We start from the raw sequence: 19,100 nt of genomic DNA, 5'->3' as shown, positions 1-19,100 counted from the left end.
AGCGTCCAGCGCCCCGTGATTGGTCCCCGCCCGGGGCTCCCCCAACTTCCCATTGGCTGCGAGGGAGGAGAGGCCGGCGCCCCGCGACGATTGTTTGCGTCAGAGGGAGGCCAAGTTCCAAGGAACTTGGCCGGGCTGCGCGCGCGCCATGGAGACCGAGCGAGGACGCGGAGGGAGGCAGGAAGAAAGAAAGGGGTGGGTGACTCAGGTGGCATGGGTGCCACCCACCACCCCCGCCAAGGGGATCAGGTGGTCCCTCCCAGGCGCATCACAGTTGGGAGAGCCCAACTTCCACATGCACGCGCGCGGATCCTCTTCCTTCCTTCCCCTTCTCTCCAAATCTCTCGCACCTCTTGGGGTTTTGCAGGCTTGCAAGTATCCAACTTTGCTGCTGCTGCTAACTTTTTATTTGTTTACTTCATGTGTGCATTCAGTGAGTCATCATCACCTCCGCTATGGAGAAGAGCTCTTCCGAAACCTATCAGGAAGAGCAGGGGTTTAGTTTGACCTCTACGCACAGGGAGGCGCGCAGAGGTGCCTTTGCTGGGCGCGGGAGGGTGGTTGTTGTTGTTGTTGTTCTCCATATTCAGCGTGAGCAGTTGTGCGTCGTGTCTGAAAGTGGGAAGAAAGGTGACACACCTCAGGGTTCGCCCCAGGGACAATCCGTTGCCTAGAACCTGAAATTAATGATTAAGACTGTGACATTTGGGCTGTGCCCAGGAATTTTTTAAGGGTGTGTGGTTTTGTGTGTGTATTCCCGCCTGAAAAATGGAACTAAAACCTATATTGCTTGGATTGAATGCACAACCTCTTTAAAGTAGGTCTGTCCTACTTGTGGTCACGGTGCTCACAAGTGGGTTTGTACGGTTGACTAGAAGGTGTTTTGAAGGTTGCTCGTGAAAGCATTCTTGCAGTCTCTTATTCCAAGCATGTTTGCTCAGAAGTATGTTGGGTTGTGGGACGCGGGTGGCGCTGTGGGTTAAACCACAGAGCCTAGGACTTGCCAATCAGGTTGACGGTCCGAACCCCCACAATGGGGTGAGCTCCCGTTGCTTGGTCCCTGCTCCTGCCAACCTAGCAGTTCAAAAGCATATCAAAGTGCAAGTAGATAAATAGGTACTGCTCCTGCGTTTCCGTGCGCTCCTCTTGTTCACCAGAAGCAGCTTAGTCATGCTGGCCACATGACCCGGAATCTGTACACCGGCTCCCTCGGCCAATAAAGTGAGATGAGCGCTGCAACCCTAGAGTCGGCCACGACTGGACCTAACCCTTTACCTAACCCTTTACCTTTTACCCTTTACCTTTTACAGCAGTGCATACAGTAACTCACTGTGGGTTCCCAGATGTTGTTGGACTATAACTCCCATCATCCCTGACCACTGGTCATGCTGGCTAGGAATGATGGGAGTTGTAGTCCAACAACATCTGGGGACCCACAGGTTGAGAAGCACTCTGCTAAATGGACACCATATATATATAAAAGAGGAAAGTGTGCATTTTTCCTTCAAAAGTATTGCTTTCTATCCAATTTAATAAATCAGCTAAGATTAATTAACCAGGTGACAGTCCTGGAAGTCAGTCCTCCTGATTTCAACGGAATTTGGCCCTGTGCAGCTCTGCCAACCTTTGGGGGCCAGTTGACACATTTGGAATTTTGAGGAAGTGCTGTGGTCCCGGAAATGTTGCTGTAGGGATGTGACATAACAAAAAAAAATGGCTACCAAGAGCAGCGAGAAAGACAAGACCACAAAATGGTGCGAATCCCCCATCAAGCGGGGGGGTGGGAGGAAGCAGGCACTGTTACACTCACTCACAGAGATAAGCTCTGTTCAGAACAGCAGGGAGGCTGGGTGTCCAATCCAGGCACCCAGGGGAAGTTTACAGGGGTGGCATGCTCAGTGCTGGGGAGGCTGAGCCAGTGCAAACAGGAACTTCAATATGTGCTATAATCTGGCCTTGGAATGTGTTAGGAAAGTGTATCATTCAGAGCGTTTGCCAAGCTCTATGTGGAAACCTAGACTGAGGCAAATAGCATTGTACATTCCCCACTGAAAGTAGGTCAATGCAATCCAAACAAAGCTATGAAGATCTCCGGCCATGTCCCAAATTTCATTTATTTGGTCTGGCAAAACTTAGGAAATGCCAAAACCAGTGTCTAAAATTGAGCTTCAGACCCCAGGCCAAAATAACCCTTGATTAACGCAGTTCTGAGAGAAACAGTTTAAAAGCCTTGTTGACCTACCCAGGGTAAAAAAACCCAGGCTGCTGCATTTGGAGACCAGCTGACGTTTCTGAGCTGTTTCCAAGGGCAGCCCCTATTGAACACAGAGTAGTAATTGGAAGGGGGTGGAGTCAGCAGAGCCCTTCCGCCTGGCAACCATTCCACAGTGCATTCACCTTAATGGAGAATGAAATCTGAACCTTCGGAACATTGTGCTAATAGGAACAGAAGTTTGAGTTTGAGGATTAGCTGTGACTTTCTTTCGCCCAAGGTCACTCACACGCAGCCACTTTTGATAGTAATGATAAGACTGTTGTCAGTACAATACCATTCTGGTATTATGTTGTGATGATATAGACAGCCACAAATGGAGCTGGTTTCCTTGACCAAAGGTATGCACTTAACAATTAAATTTTAGTTGGTATTATGCCATATCTCGTTTGTCGTTTAGTCGTGTCCGGCTCTTCGTGACCCCATGGACCAGAGCATGCCAGGACCCCATGGACCAGAGCGTGCCATATCTATGTGGCTACTTTTGAACCATATGATAAGCCATATGAATAAGCACTGAGCCAAAACATGTCCACCAGTGTCCCAGAAGTTTCCTTCCCTGAGTTAAAAGACTTCCATTTTCCTCCTTCGTTCTCAAGGCAATTTAGATTATCTTTAGCATTTCTGTGGGCGCAGGATTTTGGGCTTACCTTGAGCTGCGAGGCAGTCAAGAGAGATGTGTCTTTTTCTTTCCTGTTTTTCTCCAGTGCTCTGTGGCCTGTCAGTCTGCCTGCACTTCTTGATCTAGAAAAAGCCACATGTTGCCTTCTTCTGGTCTTCCATTTCGGCTTCTAGAAGCTGTCAGCATTGCGACAGTGGGCACAGCCCAGGAAACCCATTTGACTGGTCAACTAAACCAGGGGCTGGTAGCTGAGGGGTCTCAAACCTTCAGTGAATTAGAGACTTCCCCTGCATGCAAAGACTGGCTCCGGCAGATTGAGAAGACAAGACCATTATTGGGCCCAACAGTACAGTGGTGCCCCGCAAGACGACTGCCTCGCAAAACGAAAAACCCGCAAGACGAAAGGGTTTTTCGGTTTTTGCGTCGCTTCGCAAGACGAATTCCCCTATGGGCTTGCTTCGCAAGACGAAAACGTCTTGCGAGTTTGTTCACTTTTTTCCTAAAGCCGCTTGAAGAGGCGCAGTTGCGACAGACCGTGCTTCGCAAGACGAAAAACATCGCAAGACGAAAAGACTCGCGGAACGAATTATTTTCGTCTTGCGAGGCACCACTGTAGATAAGGCCAGGGCCGGATTTATGTATAAGCTTAAACAAGCTATAGCTTAGGGCCCCACTCTCTTGGGGCCCCCCAAAAAAATTAAAGAAAAAACACCTGGATGTACATTTTCAAAATATAAGATAAAAAATAAAATAAAACCTACATACAGCAACAGTTTTTTGTGTTGTGTAGGCTCCTGTTTTGTTGTGTACAAATGGCTTCAGATACCTGTTAGGTCCATATATTACTATATAGCATATACCATATTTTACGTCCTGTAGGGTGCACTGGCCCATAGAACACACCTAGTTTTGGGGGGGGATTAAAAAAAATATTATTTTCCCCCCACCAGCCGCGGGGCTGGGACGGGGGAAGCTCGGGCTTCCCCCGACCCCAGCCCCCAGAACAGGCTGCCGCCCTCAAGCCTTGTGAGCCCGGCGGGACTTCCTGCCGTGCGCGCAAGGCTTGCGGACATCTGCCCGAAGCACGGGGCGTGCTCTGCAGTGTGCCCCATGCTTTGGGCTGCAGCCTGCCGCCCCAAGCCTTGCGCGCCTGCCGGGACTTCCTGCTGGGCACGCAAGGCTTGCGGACATCTGCCCGAAGCATGGGGCGTGCTCTGCAGCGCGCCCCGTACTTCGGGCGGCAGGATGCCGCCCCAAGCCTTGCACGCATGCCGGGACCTCCCACCGGGCGCACAAGGCTTGCGGACATCTGCCCGAAGCATGGGGCGTGCTCCGCAGCGTGCCCTGTGATTCGGGCTGCAGGCTGCTGCCCGCAAGCCTTGGGAGCCCAGTGGGACCTCCCGCCGGGCTCCCAAGGCTTGCGGATAGCTTCCAGAAGCCTGGAGAATGAGAGGGGTTGGTGCGCACCGACACCTCTCGCTCTCCAGGCTTCAGTGAAAGCCTGCATTCGCCCCATAGGACGCACACACATTTCCCCATCATTTTTGGAGGGGAAAAAGTATTCAACACAAAAGACAGCGACTATTTGTTGTTGACAAAGGACAGCTGGACATATAAAGGGCCCCATTACCTTCAGTAGCTTAGGGCCTCCTCAAAACTAAATCCAGCCCTAGATAAGGCAGTTTCTGCATGTGCAGAAATCGAAAAAAAGAATTTTCTTATATGCGACCACCGCAGCTAGGATAGTAATAGCATCTAAATGGAAAGCTAAAGAACTACCTACCAAGGAGGAATGGATTCTCAAATTTAAAATTGGCTAAATTAACAGCATCCATACGACAGCAGTCAAATCAAAGACTAAAAAACGAATGGCAATGCTTTGATGATTATATGACAAAATATTCCTCTAAAAAAGACATGCTAATATGCCTAGATTAAGAATGTAAATGCATCATAACAATAAATTATATCAACGACATATGTATGTATATAGAGAAAATAAAAACAATCAGAATGCAATGATAAGGGTAAAATTGATTTTAGAGAAGACGAGTAGCGGTGGAGGGAAGTTAAACAGGGTGGTGGGTTTATTTCATTTTGTATATGTTTTTTCTTTTTTGATATTGTATAATGATTTAATGTTTCTTTTCTGCTATGTATTATTTCTCTTTTTTTAAATTAAATTGTATGATGGAAAATCTAAATAAAAATACAAAAAAATAAATAAAAATAATGGCCAATGGTCCAGGAAAACTAACAACAGTCTTAACAAACAGGGCCACAGACTCTCCACCTGGATATATGCCCTTCAAGAACACAGTCAGCAGGAGCCAAGTCCTTTTGGACCCCCGGTAAATTGTGTGGGCAGTCTGTCTCTCTGCTTGTTCCAATATTTGCTTTGTCTTAGCTGCTCTGGGAGAGGCCCACTCAGCTCCTCTGCCTCCAAGAAGACTCCTTAGCTTCAAAGCCCAGTTAGTGTGAGCCATCCTTTTGCCCTGTGCCATGCCAAGATAAACTGGCACTAACAATGGTCTCTGCTTTTCGTTTCCCTGTTTTTGCTGTTTTCATCTGGGAACCCCACAGTGACTCAGACAGTGAGGGAGGACATGAGTTGGAAACAATGATCTAAGCAAAGACAGACACCAGCAGCTCTTGTTATTTGAGCTTCCGGGAGTCTCTGATGCCTGTTCGCTTTGGAGCTGACAAAGGCTTCAGCCCAAACATGTTGAATTCCCTGACATCTGGGGAATCAAAGGAATCTTGCCTTGCTTTGCTTTCTTTTAAAAAAGGAATGGGCCAGGAACCAAAACTTCCCAAGGCAGCATCTATGGCCCATCCAAGCCTGAAAGAATCCTGAAAAGGAATTGTTTCTGCTTCACGTTACATTCACACGCGAGCAGTAAGGAAATGTTTAAAAAGAGATTCCTTCTGCTGCACTGTTATATAAACAAGACTATGGGAAAAGACCCAGGACAGAAAGCCTGTCTCACCAAAGCCAAGATTCTTGTTATTCTGAGCTCAAATGAAGGGAATGTGATGATGTAACAATACAGCCTGAGAATATTCTTATTCTTCTTATTATTATTCCCGGAGGTCTCAGGGTAGTTCACAGAATAAAATCAAAATATAAAACCACAAAATATATAACAAAAATAAAAACAACAACCCAATAACCCTCCCCCCCCCAAAAAAACCCACATTCTCAAAGCACATAGGATGTCAATCAAATCAACCAAAGGCCTGGTTAAAAAAACGCTTTTGCATGATGCCTAAAGATGTGTGCATACTCCGCAATAAATAACTGTCCCTCCCAAATATTTATGCAATGCTTTTTCCTCCTTTAATGATCAAAATTCAGACAAAAGTGCCGTATTTTTCCATGTATAAAGCTAGGTTTTCCTCCCTAATAAATTATGTCAAATATTAGGGGACGTCTTATACACAGATAGTGCCAAGGCCATTTTCTTAAATCTGAGTCCCCCAAAATAGGGGGCGTCTTATAGACGGAAAAATACGGTAATTCCCAAGGAAAATGATGAAGACGAGTGTGGCATCTCCTTTGATAAACCACAGAAAGAAACACCAAAGACTCTTGTCATCTTTTCAGAGGCCTTAAGTACAGGAAGTGCCAGCTAGGAAAGGCACATGGGAATGTGTTTTGAACAATTATATTTTTTAAAAAAACATCCACCCACTTTCCCTCTGTACAGAAAAAAATGGAATAGATGTTTCATGGTAGCACAGAGTCATCTAGGAGATTTCCATGCAAATGGTCAAATCCAGACAACTCCACCCTGCTTGTGGGGCATGAAACGTTTCTCTTGTTTGAAGCAAATTCACATTTGCGGTGGGTTTTTTTAATATATAAATATAAAAACAACTTTCAGCTTCCAGTCTTTATAGTAACATAGTTTTTATTCATTTTCATCTTAATATTGTTTAACATGGCTGCATTGAGATATATCTTTGTTTACATTAAAGCATATGACCTGCGAAAATGACATGAAATTGAAAATAAAAGTAAAGCAACAATAAACACTCAGACAAAACGTTTATGAATATATTAACAAAGTTGTGTCAAAGTGTGTATCAAAATGATTACTGCATTTGCAGTACTGCCACTAAAGTGATAGCAGTAGTAGCAGCAGCAGTAATTATTTATTTTATTTTATTTTATTATTTTATTATTTTATTATTTTATTTTATTTTATTTTATTTTTTTATTTTATTTTATTTATTTTATTTTATTTTATTTTATTTTATTTTATTTTATTTTATTTTATTTTATTTTATTTTATTTTATTTTATTTTATTTTATTTTATTTTATTTTATTTTATTTTATAAGCCACCCATCTGTCTGGGTTGTCCCAGCCACTCTGGGTGGCTCCCAACAAAATATTTAAAATACAATAAAACATCAACCATTAAAAACTTCCTCATACAGTGCTGCCTTCAGATGTCTTCTAAAAGTCATATAATTAGTTATCTCCTTGACATCTGCTGGGAGGGTGTTCCACAGGGGGTGCCACTACCGAGCAGGCCCTCAGCCTGGTTCCCTGTAACTTGGCTTCTCGCAGTGAGGGAATTGCCAGAAGGCCCTCTAAGCTGGACCTCATGGGGCGGGATGATGGGGGTGGAGATGCTTCTTTAGGTATACAGGGCTGAGGCCATTTTGGGCTTTACAATAAATCCACATTAAGCAATGGGCTGCTTTAATATCCAAAAGGGAAGCCCAAGTAAGTCCAAGAAGTCCTTATTTCCACTATGAACATTATATCCACATTCCCATAGTAGTGACAATTAAGAATTCGCAAGGAACATGGGAGGGACTGTCACTATTGCATCTCCTGATTTCCTCAATTGAAGAGCAGTTTTTCAAACTCCGCACAGCTTAGACTCCAATGATCTGGTGATAACTGTATATATTGACTTTGGCCAGATTCTACATTCAGCCCATTTGACCTTTTGGATTCTGACTCATCCATTGGGTGAGCTGGAGCTGTTTCTGATTAAACAGTGCTGGGTTTATACCAGGGAGAGTAATCTGCCTTCAGATGACAGCAAATGATACCAAAATATTGTTTTCTAAAGTTTCAGATAGCACAGTTTCCCTTTTTCATTGAATCTGCAAATGCAGCTGGTTGGAGAGGACCAAAAGAGGTATTGAAGAAACAGCAACTTCCCCTGCACTGCATGTGTTTGATTTTAGAGGGAGGGCTAAAGCTCAGTGGTAAAACAGCTGATTTGCATGAAGTCAACGGGGATAAAGTCCCAAATTAATCCCTGGAAAGCTGCTGTCACCCAATGTGGACAATACTGAGCTAGATGGACCAAATGGCTTCATCTAAGACAGATTTCTATGATGCTGATGATCCATTGTGAGCAGAGAACCTCATAACACCCAAACCTGTTTTTCTCTTCCCTCCTCATCCCTTTATCCTTGTGTGCTGTGTCCTTCTAGATTGTAAGCTTGGGTGCTGCGCTTGTTTTGTTTTCTTGTTGTTTACTTGTTTAGTGATGTCGAACTCTTCGTGACCCCATGGACCAGGGCACGCCAGGCATTCCTGTCTTCCACTGCCTCCTGCAGTTTGGTCAAACTCATGCTGGTAGCTTCAAGAACACTGTCCAGCCATCTTGTCCTCTGTCGTCCCCTTCTCCTTGTGCCCTCCATCTTTCCCAACATCAGGATCTTTTCCAGGGAGTCTTCTCTTCTCATGAGGTGGCCAAAGTATTGGAGCCTCAGCTTCACGATCTGTCCTTCCAGGGAGCACTCAGGGCTGATTTCCTTCAGAATGGATAAGTTTGATCTTCTTGCAGTCCATGGGACTCTCAAGAGTCTCCTCCAGCACCATAATTCAAAAGCACCAATTCTTTGGCGGTCAGCCTTCTTTATGGTCCAGTTCTCACTTCCAAACATCACTACTAGGAAAACCATAGCTTTAACTATACAGACCTTTGTTGGCAAGGTGATGTCTCTGCTTTTTCTTACTGACCCGTATCTAGGAGCTTTTCAGTGCTGAAGAGTAGCCTAAAGAAGGCTTTGAATGAAGGGCTGAATGAATATTAGTGCTGTCATTTATTTATACATTTGTGTATAGGGTCCTTTGCATATTATCACAAAGAAAGAGAGAGGTCTTTGCCTAAGGAACAATGTTGACAGTGCCCCCAGCAGCCTTAAATTAACTTACTAAAAGTTTGAAGGATTGAGCCAGGAGGAGGTTCCATATGAATGGTTCCATCACCAAAAATGGAACTGCACAAGGACCATATTCCCTCTAGGCCAGGCCTGGCCAAACTTGGCCCTCCAGCTGTTTTGGGACTACAGTTCCTATCATCCCTGACCACTGGTCCTGTTAGCTAGGGATGATGGGTGTTGTAGTCCCAAAACAGCTGGAGGGCCAGGTTTGGCCATGCCTGCTCTAGGCCAAGCCTTGGAGGAACAAGAAGGATACATACCAACCAACCGTGGGTGTGGTCAGGTAAGAGTTGGCATGGCCAAAATTAGTGTTGCCCATCTACAAACACAAACAGCATGCATGGATTCATTCTTATAGATGCAATGTCTAATGATAAAGATATACAGAGCCGGCTTTCTCTTGACTTGAGGATCGGGGGGGGGGGGTAAGAAAACCTTGTGGTCCTCCAAAAGCTGCTGAACTCCAACTCACATGGCCAATAAATCTCAAATGATGGTAGTTGCTGTCCAACAATATCTGGAGGGCAGCAGGTTGCCCAGCCCTGATTGAGGGATTATGGAATGGTGGTATTCTGTAGCGAGGAAAGTCTACTACTAGAACTCTGATATTTAAAAATAAGGGATAACCTTTTACAAGAATAGATGCCTGGCAATCCCACCGTCATCTTAATATAGCTTGTTATGTTTGCTGCGTTAGATATATATTGGCGAGAATAGGCTGCACTGGCAGGAACACTCTGAGCCCAAGGCTTTGGCATAAATATAGAAACAAAACAACACAGCAGGAGAGGCATCTGTGATCTATAACCTAAGATGTACAAGGGAAAGGCAGAAAATAGGCCTTCATTGCAAGGCATTCCACATATATTCCATTCGCTCATGGTGACACATAGTCCTATATACAGAATGCCCTTACACTGCATGTTGCAAAGAGGTATGTCCCACTGAGTTCCACAGTACTTACTCCCAGGTAAAGGGCATACAGGATTGTAGTTTTACACCTTAAGCATTCGTGATTTCCTGTACATGGGGCAAACTGACACATCCAAACTGTGTCAGATATTTTGCGAGATGTGCAGGCGTGTAAATCAGACTACCGGTATATCTTTGCTTACCCATGCATGCCTATGTCAGCCATTTCTGGCATCGAGGTGGCCTGGAAAGGGAGGACACATGACGTCTCCTGCTCTGCAAATTGCACAGTCACCTAGAGACCACCGTTCAATCGCCACTGGTAATCAGGCAAGTGGTTATTTGCAAGTCCTGCAGAAAATTACATTTATTTGGCAAGTGTTCCAGTGTGGCATAACGGTTCGATGAGAAGAGTAGGATTTAGGAGATTCAGGTTTAAATCCCTATTCAGCCTTGAAGCTGAGCGATTTGGGATCAGTTACCCTTTTGGCTCTAATTTACCTCACAGGACTGTTGTGATGATAAAATATGGAACGGGGAGAAGTCTTGCAACGCTGCCTTAAGCTCCTTGGAGCTTTTATGTGTGAGACACTGGGGTTCACGAGCTGTCTTCTTGTTTTGGGAAGTAGTTGCAGATATTCATAGCTAAATAAATAAAAACAGCTCTGTTTCTTTGTTTTCCTCCTAGCAACCTCATAAAGAAAACACTCGTTCCTTTCTTTCGACTTTCAACCAATCAAAACCGTAGCGCTAAGTTTCTGTTTCCCAAGAAAAGGATTTTTTGCTGCCCATTTCCTGAAAACCTGGGCAGCAGTTTGGGTTTCTATTCCTCTGGGTTACTTTTGGTTTTCGTTTTTGGTCCCTGCCTTCACCTGCCCCTCAGGTACACATCCACTGACACCTCCAAGCTCCTCGTCTGATCACACAATTGGACCACAACACCTTTGCTAATATTGTCATTGTATTTCCAGGGTACCCAAATCTTGTAGCATTTGCAGAAGCAGCATCATTAGATCAAGAAGAGCAGCGTTCATCTGAGCTTCCTGCTGGTCCAGGAAGACTTTCATGCAGACAGAGCAGACAGTCCAAATCTGGCAGCCATTATGAATACTAATCTCAGACATCACTCTAAACCTCTTATTTATTAGTGTTTTTTTAATTGCATCTACAGTGGTACCTTGGGTTAAGAACTTAATTCGTTCTGGAGGTCCATTCTTAACCTGAAACTGTTCTTAATCTGAGGTACCACTTTAGCTAATGGGGCTTCCTGCTGCCGCCGCAACGCCGCAACACGGTTTCTGTTCTCATCCTGAAGCAAAGTTCTTAACCTGAGGCACTATTTTTGGGTTAGCGGAGCCTGTAACCTGAGGTGTCTGTAACACGAGGTACCACTGTGTATCCCACCTGTGTATCCAAGGAGTTCAAGGTGGCGTACATGGTTCTGCCCCACCTCAATTAATCCCCACACAACAACCCTGTGAGGTAGGTTAGGCTGAGAGTAGTGCGAGTGGCCCAGGGTCACCCAGTGAGCTTCATGGAAGAGCTGGGATTTGAACTGTGGTCTCCTGGGTTCTGGATAAACACTCTGGCCACTACACTACTGGCACTTGTTTACTAGCTGAGTGTGCATGTGCCTGAGTACATGTTATGTACTGAGTTGAATAGGATCAAAAATGCAGCAGTCTGATTGGTCCTAGAATAATGCAGCAGTATGATTGGTCTGCAGGAGCCACCCAATCCAGATCCAGATGGAAGTGAATCCACAACCTGATTGGCCTACAGGAGAATCCCATAATTAGCCAATCACGTGGGGCCCATTGTGTAAATAATGTATATAAAGCAGATACTTTGGGGGAACATTCATTCCTCCTCACCACAATGAGCTGAATAAAGAGCATGAAATCCACTCTAGACTCTGAATATATGTCAGTACATTAAAATAAATACAGACATACATTTAGGATTCCCATGCTTCCCCTAGGTGCCACCACCGACATGTTCCTCAGACTTCCCTTTAGCTTGTTCTCAAGCAGTATTTGGGGGCTGGGTCCAGCTGCCATTTAAATTTCCCAAAAGGCCTCAGAGCACTGCCAAGGGCACTATGGGAAATTTGGCTAGACCAGTGCTTCCCAACCATGGGTCTCCAGCTGTTTTTGGACTACAACTCCCATCATCCCTAGCTAGCAAGACCAGTGGTCAGAGATGATGGGGACTGTAGTCCAAAAAACAACTGCAGGCCCAAGTTTGGGAAACATTAGGCTATACGGAACTGCCCAGAACACTGGTGCTACCAGAGCTGTATTAGCCCCCTGGGATCCATCTTGGAAAAATGGGCCACAGGAATGCTCCACTACCAAGACTTCCTCAAATCTGGATCTACCGGTACCGCCACCGCCGTGCAATTCCTGTTCTCATTCTGAAGCAAAGTTCTTAACCTGAGGTACTATTTCTGGGTTAGCGGAGTCTGTAACCTGAAGTATCTGTAACCAGAAGCATCTGTAACCTGATGTACCACTGTACAGTATTAGTGAGAAGACTGCAGTGGTAATTTTTCACAACGTAAACTGCTTGGGGCGTGATGTTTTAAAATCGCTTTTCCAGTGTGGTGTAATGGTTAAGAGTGGTGGACTCATAATCTGGTGAACCGGGTTCGCGTCTCCGCTCCTCCACATACAGCTGCTGGGTGACCTTGGGCCAGTCACACTTCTCTGAAGTCTCTCAGCCCCAATCAACTCACAGAGTGTGTGTTGTGGGGGAGGAAGGGACAGGAGAATGTTAGCCGCTTGGAGACTCCTTCAGGTAGTGATAAAGCGGGATATCAAATGCAAACTCCTTCTCCTCCTCTTCTTGTAATTCTGGAGTAGTCTCCAATGAGTTGTGCCCTGGTAAGGCAAACATTGTGCCTATTTACTTTGGGGGTTAATGTTCATTGTAGGAACGGGGTTCCAATCTGCAATACTTCCTTGCCCTAATTATGTTTTCCTGTTACAGAAGCAACTTTCTAAAATGGATAATTAGTCCATTGTTGTTAATTGTTACATTTCATATTGTAAGCTCTACCAGCAAGTAGACTTTATTATTATTATTTTAAAAAAGAAAATGACAATCTGATTGTCACACAACTGGTCTGCAAGTGCTGTTTGCTTTGGCCGTTTGCTTAACAGGGTTAAGCAAGTAGGAAAGTTTATCGCAAGAGGACAGAGACCTGGCCTTGGCTTTAGGAAGCAAAGTTTAGGCAGGCCAACGGATCAGCCTCCTTTCCAAACTACACTTGTCAGCACATTTTCTTGCTCATCATGAAGATTTTCTCTTAGCTATTTCATTTTTCAAAAAAACTTTATTTGGGTTTTCAGATTTACAAGCAATCACATAGAAAACAAATAAGACAATGTCCATAAGTCCCCACTGACTTCCTTCCTCCCCTTTTGTGAGTCCTTATGTTAACTTTTTCTCATTCATCTTCTCTGGTAATCCAATTCTATTAAATCTTCAATAAAACCATAGTTCTAGTTACAGGTAGGTAGCCATGTTGGTCTGCTGTAGTCGAAACAAAATAAAAAAAATCGTCCAGTAGCACCTTAGAGACCAACTAAATTATGAGTTTTCGTGTGCATGCACACTTCTTCAGATACCAGAGCTTTTGTGTGCATGCACACTTCTTCAGACACTTCTTTCATGTGTGCATGCACATGAAAGCTCATACCATTAACTAACTAAGTTGGTCTCTAAGGTGCTACTGGAAGGAATTTTTTTCTTTTGTTTCAATAAAACCATAGTCCAGCTTTTAAACATGAACGTCATTCCAATCCTACTAATAACTGTAATTGTTTACAATGTTTTTACAAATAAATTTTATATTTTCCCCTTTCCTTATGGAAATTTTGGTCTTCCTGTTTCCTAATTCTTCTGGTCAGTTTTGCCATTTTGGCATAGTCCATCAGTTTAATCTGCCATTCTTCCCTGGTAGGGACTGTGCCTTCTTTCCATCTATGGGCTAATAGTGTCTGGGCAGCAGTAGTCGCATACATAAAAAGTCTCTTCTGGTTATTTGGAATTTTGGAACATACAGTTCCAGAATGTGACTAACACATGGGACAAGAGCTAAGCCTCAGATTCATCTGAATGTCTCACTTCTTCCCTATGTATCCATTTCCTAGATCTATCTAAATGTACATTGTGTATGGAGCCTTTAAAGCACATGACCCCATGGCTGTGGCACTGTGCTGGGCCCAGGAGTAACCTGAGTAACACGGTCCAGGTCCAGTCCCAAATCCAAGGGTTTTGTGAGGAGTCGGTCCGACAGGACCAAGGCAGGACATGAGGCAGGGAACCAGGCAAGGTCAGGCACAGGATCACAGGCAGGTTCTGGCAAACAGCAACAATGCTCCCGTAACCTGGGTCGGGGTCCAGCAACCTTTTCTCTCTGTCAGGGTAACGGTTGGTCCTGATCCCCCAGTGACTCACCTCCCTGTCTCGCCCGAAGGCGAGCACTCCTCCTGCGAGTACTCAGGTCTCTCCTTCTCTCAGACCTCAGTCTCTGCAGCTCAGGAGACGTTGGTGGGTCACTAGACCCAGAGGCCGCCTCAGCCTCTCCTGACCCAATTGGTAGTTGTTGTGAGCCCACCCAAGGATGGCTGCATTGCAGGGTGTGGCCTAGATGACCCTCGAGGCCCCATCCAGCTCTACAGTTCAATTCTATGACTTATAATCCATTCATTAACCACTTGCTGTTTATCAACTGTTTCCGTGCAGAGCCCAAAGCTATTGCTCTAGGGACGCTGTCACACCAGAAACCCAACAAAGGAACACGATCTGTTGGAGTTCCATCTTGTGAGCACCCTGAATATATGAAGAGAAGTATATTATCACAGAGACACCCTGTCTCCAGCAAACTTAATTGCAAGGACAACCAAACTCAAGGTATGCGTTCGCACCTCTGAAATCTGTTACCACTCAGAAGTTGGGTATGTGCGTGACAATGACCGATATATTGCGGCTAACGGGAGTTCGTTAGAGACAGAGCACAAACGAATGGCATGAAAGCAACTCAAACACACTCAAAGGAAGAGCATACAAAAAGATTTCATGCATTGGTCAATATCCAATATTGACTAGGCAAAGTACAAACCCTTAATCTGAGTCCACATTCCCCAACACTGCCTAGAGACGATGAGGGCAGCCCAAGCTGCACTGAATTGCATTTTAAATGTTTGCTTGTGGTTTTTATCTCACCTTTTAGGGTATTCACCCTCCCAAGTTGGCTTACAAAGCCATCGGCAAAACAATACAACAAGATTGCAAGCTATTTAAAAACAACAACATAAATAATATTTAAATGACAGGGCTAGGTTCGTAGCAAAGAGCAGCAAACTGTTGTTGCTTAGAAGCCAAGGATGGGAGGGTGCTCTTGTGCTTGGGTCCTGCTTGAGGGGTTCCTGGGGGCCGAGTTTTGGGCCCCCTGAATAGTTTTGGGGTAGGGGCTGCCCCCCCATATAACCCCTCTTCTGAAACAGCTTCGGTGGTTGTCAGCTCATTTTGAGGCCCAATTCAAGGTGCTCATATTAGTGCTTAAAGCCCTAAACAACACAGGCCTCAAATATCTGAAAGACTGCCTCCTTCCCTACAGGCTTTCTCGATTGCTGAGATCAGCAAAAGGGCCTCTCTTGGTCGTCCTCTGCCCTCAAAGGCATGTGTTTGTGTGTGTGTAGATTTGGGAACAGGGCCTTCTCTGTGGTGGCCCCTTAGCTGTGGAACTCACTCCCCACGAAGGTGTGTCAGGCACCTTCAGTATACAGCAAGTCATATTTTATGAATCACCTTATTTTTATGACTAAGTTGCTTTAAACTATTTTTTATATTGCATTTTAATTTTGTAACCCACCTGGAACCTTAGGGTGAAGGCAGGTAACTACTACTACAACTAATAATAATAATAATAATAGTAATAATGCAGCCTGTTAAGGGTTCTGAGAATTACAGCTCTTTCAGGAAGAAACTACATCTCCCATTATTCTTTGGGGAAGTAATGTGCTTCAAATATATGGTGTGGATCTGAAGTCAGAGAGCAGTGAAAAGTCAAAAGGTTGTCCCCAATGTTAATCCTACTCAGAGTAAACCCATTGAAAACAATGGGCACCACTAACTTAGGTTCATTCATTTTAATGGGTCCTCTCTTATTATAACTTAAGTGTTACTTCAGATAAACACAACCCAAAGTTGCTAAAAGTAGTGTTTGTGAAACAGCTGAATCTGTGGGCTGAAATATCTAAGAAAATTGACTGGGTATCTTATAAAGAATTATTAATGGAAATAAATCATGAGCTGAAATTAAAGAGGTTTGAAGATATAAGAGGATTATTAACATTGGTTACAATACCATCAACTTAATTATATCTTTAAGACGGACCAAAAGAAAGGTTTCGTTAATGAAACCTCTAAATTTGAAAAGGAGCTGTTAGAAATTAAGAGTAAATTATTTTTTAAAATCCATAAATTATTATTGGAATGATATACAAAAGACGAACAGATCAATTTGGGTGAGGGATTTTGGATATAGCATACAATTGACAGCATGGGAGACATTATGGAATCGAGACTTAAAGGTTCACAGCGTGCTATGAAAGAAAACCATATGAAAATGATGTGCTGCTGGTATTTAACCCCTAGTAAATTAGCTAAAATGTATAAAGCAAGATTCAAACACATGCTGGAAATGTAAAGAGAAAGAGGGCACCTTCTATCATTTATGGTGGACTTGTAAAGTAGTAAAAGAATTTTGGGAGATGATATGTAACGAATTGAAAAAAAAATGTTTAACATTTTCTAAGAAACCAGAAGCTTTTCCTTGCAGTATTATACTACTACTAAAATATTATGATACTTGCAGCTCCCCAGAAGAGATACAGAAAATCATGGAAGCAAGCTTCTTATAACGGTCTCAGTACAATACCTCTCCTATTGGAAATATGAATGGTGCATAAATAACGGTATAACTCACTGTTTGGTTTTTGTAATGACACAGAAAACTGCCGCATAACAAGTGAAAAATTTGGTTCATCTAGCTCAATATTGTCTACATCAGTTAGCAATGGCTCTCTGGGATTCCAGGCAAGATTCTTTATCTGGGACATGCAACCCTCTCTGCCATTAAATATAGGCCCTCCCCTATATTTTAAAGACAGGTATGCCACCTTGCTCCCAAACGACGTCCAAATCACGTTAACAAAATTCCATGTGTGTCATGTGGGAATTGTGCTTAGTCATTCCCTCCAGCCTTGTTTTTAACTACTCCCTCCCACAGCCGGCCACTGAGCCTAAGAGATTACTGAGCCTCTGGTTGTGGAAGGATGTGACCCTTGCCCACACATTTCTCTGCTTCCATCCTAGGCTGCATTCACACTCGTGCTGCCAGGAGTGAGTCAGCAGTCAATCACACATAGCAAGTGGAATTTTCTATTTATTAGGGAAAAACCAGGATCTGCACGGGAGTGTCAGGCCTAAGGAGCACCGCAGCTTGTCTTCTGTATGTCTTGTCCCCGTGAAGCTGTTGCAGAGACTGAAGGTTCCCTCCTTCTCACAGCTGCCTGTCGCTTCCTCCAGGATTTCCCCCCAAGCAATCTGATCCTAAGCCTGCATGAGGCTAATTTCTCCTCCACCCTCTTCATGCCTCTCCTGGTACTGGGAGACTAGGGGAGAAGGGAGCTTGTCGCAGCAGGAGGGGGAGACTCCCGGGCATCTTCACCAGCCTGACTCATCTCCTCCTCTGGGCCTCCCTCATCCAACTCTCCTGCTTCAGCTTCTGCTTCTGATTCTGGACTGCTCTCTGCCACAGACTCTCCCTGCTCACCAAACCCTGATACTTCTTCAGCTTCTGACACCTCCACCTCCCAGTCTTCTCCCTCGGACCACTCACGGTCATCCTACCACCAATCCCCAGGCCCTGAGCCTTCTTCCCTTGCTGGTTCCTCCCACCTGCTTACACTCACTTGTGTTTCCAGTGCTGGGTTTTTAATCCGTGTTCACCCCATTATCCAAAATGCATAGGTACCCTGAGCTTTGTTGCAAAATGTGACTGTTTGATACGACTGTGGCACTGATAAAAACAAAGTTGATGTGAACAGCTATGGGGAAGGTGGTGCAAAACACACCGGGAGGGTGGCGGCAGCTGGAGAAAACAACTTCACTGCACCCAGGCCTAAGGCAGTAATGTGAACACACACCCAGTGAACAAAGCACACATTGTGTGTATCCCTGGCCACATTTGGAACTGCCTTCCTTCCACAAATCTAAGCCTGATTAAAGGATCCAGAGAGGAAATGGAACTCTCACAGAGCAACATCCCGAATTTTGTTTTTATTTTCTAGTTTTATGTCCTTGCCTGTCCCAAGGTGCTGCTTTCTCGCTGTGTACCACCTCCCCTACAATCCTGGCTAATTTCTGGTCTCGGAGCCCAGCCATGAGAAAATGGGCTTGAATCCTGTGTGCAGGTTCCAATAATAATAATAATAATAATAATAATAATAATATTTTCTTTATCCCCTGCCCATCTGGCTGAGTTTCCCCAGCCACTCTGGGCGGCTCCCAATCAAGTGTTAAAAACAGTACAGCGTTAAATAATAAAAACATCCCTGTACAGGGCTGCCTTCAGATGTCTTTTAAAGATAGGATAGCTGCTTATTTCCTTCACATCTGAAGGGAGGGCGTTCCACAGGGCGGGTGCCACTACCGAGAAGGCCCTCTGTCTGGTTCCCTGTAACCTCACTTCTCGCAATGAGGGAACCACCAGAAGGCCCTCGGCACTGGATCTCATTGTCTGGGCTGAACGATGGGGGTGGAGACGCTCCTTCAGGCCACTGGCCTGATCCAGCAGGCGTCTTTTATGGGTTTGTGTTTTTTTTAAAAGCAACTGGGCTGGCATTGTGCAGCAGGAGTGGGAGAGGCAGTCCTTTTATCTAGACGCATTAGTTGTCACCTAGTTACGTTGGAAGTTCGTTGTGAACTTTGCAGTAGAAACACAAATCGTTAATCAGTTAAAACCGAGACAATCCGCCAGAAACAGCAACAACCAGCCTTTCATCAACGGAGAGCCTGAATGTAG

This window comes from Podarcis melisellensis (genome assembly GCF_964234715.1).
Source record: "Podarcis melisellensis genome assembly, chromosome: 1".
NCBI classification, from domain to species: domain Eukaryota; kingdom Metazoa; phylum Chordata; class Lepidosauria; order Squamata; family Lacertidae; genus Podarcis; species Podarcis melisellensis.
The sequence above is the reverse complement of the archived record's forward strand: the minus strand, read 5'-3'. Positions refer to the sequence as shown.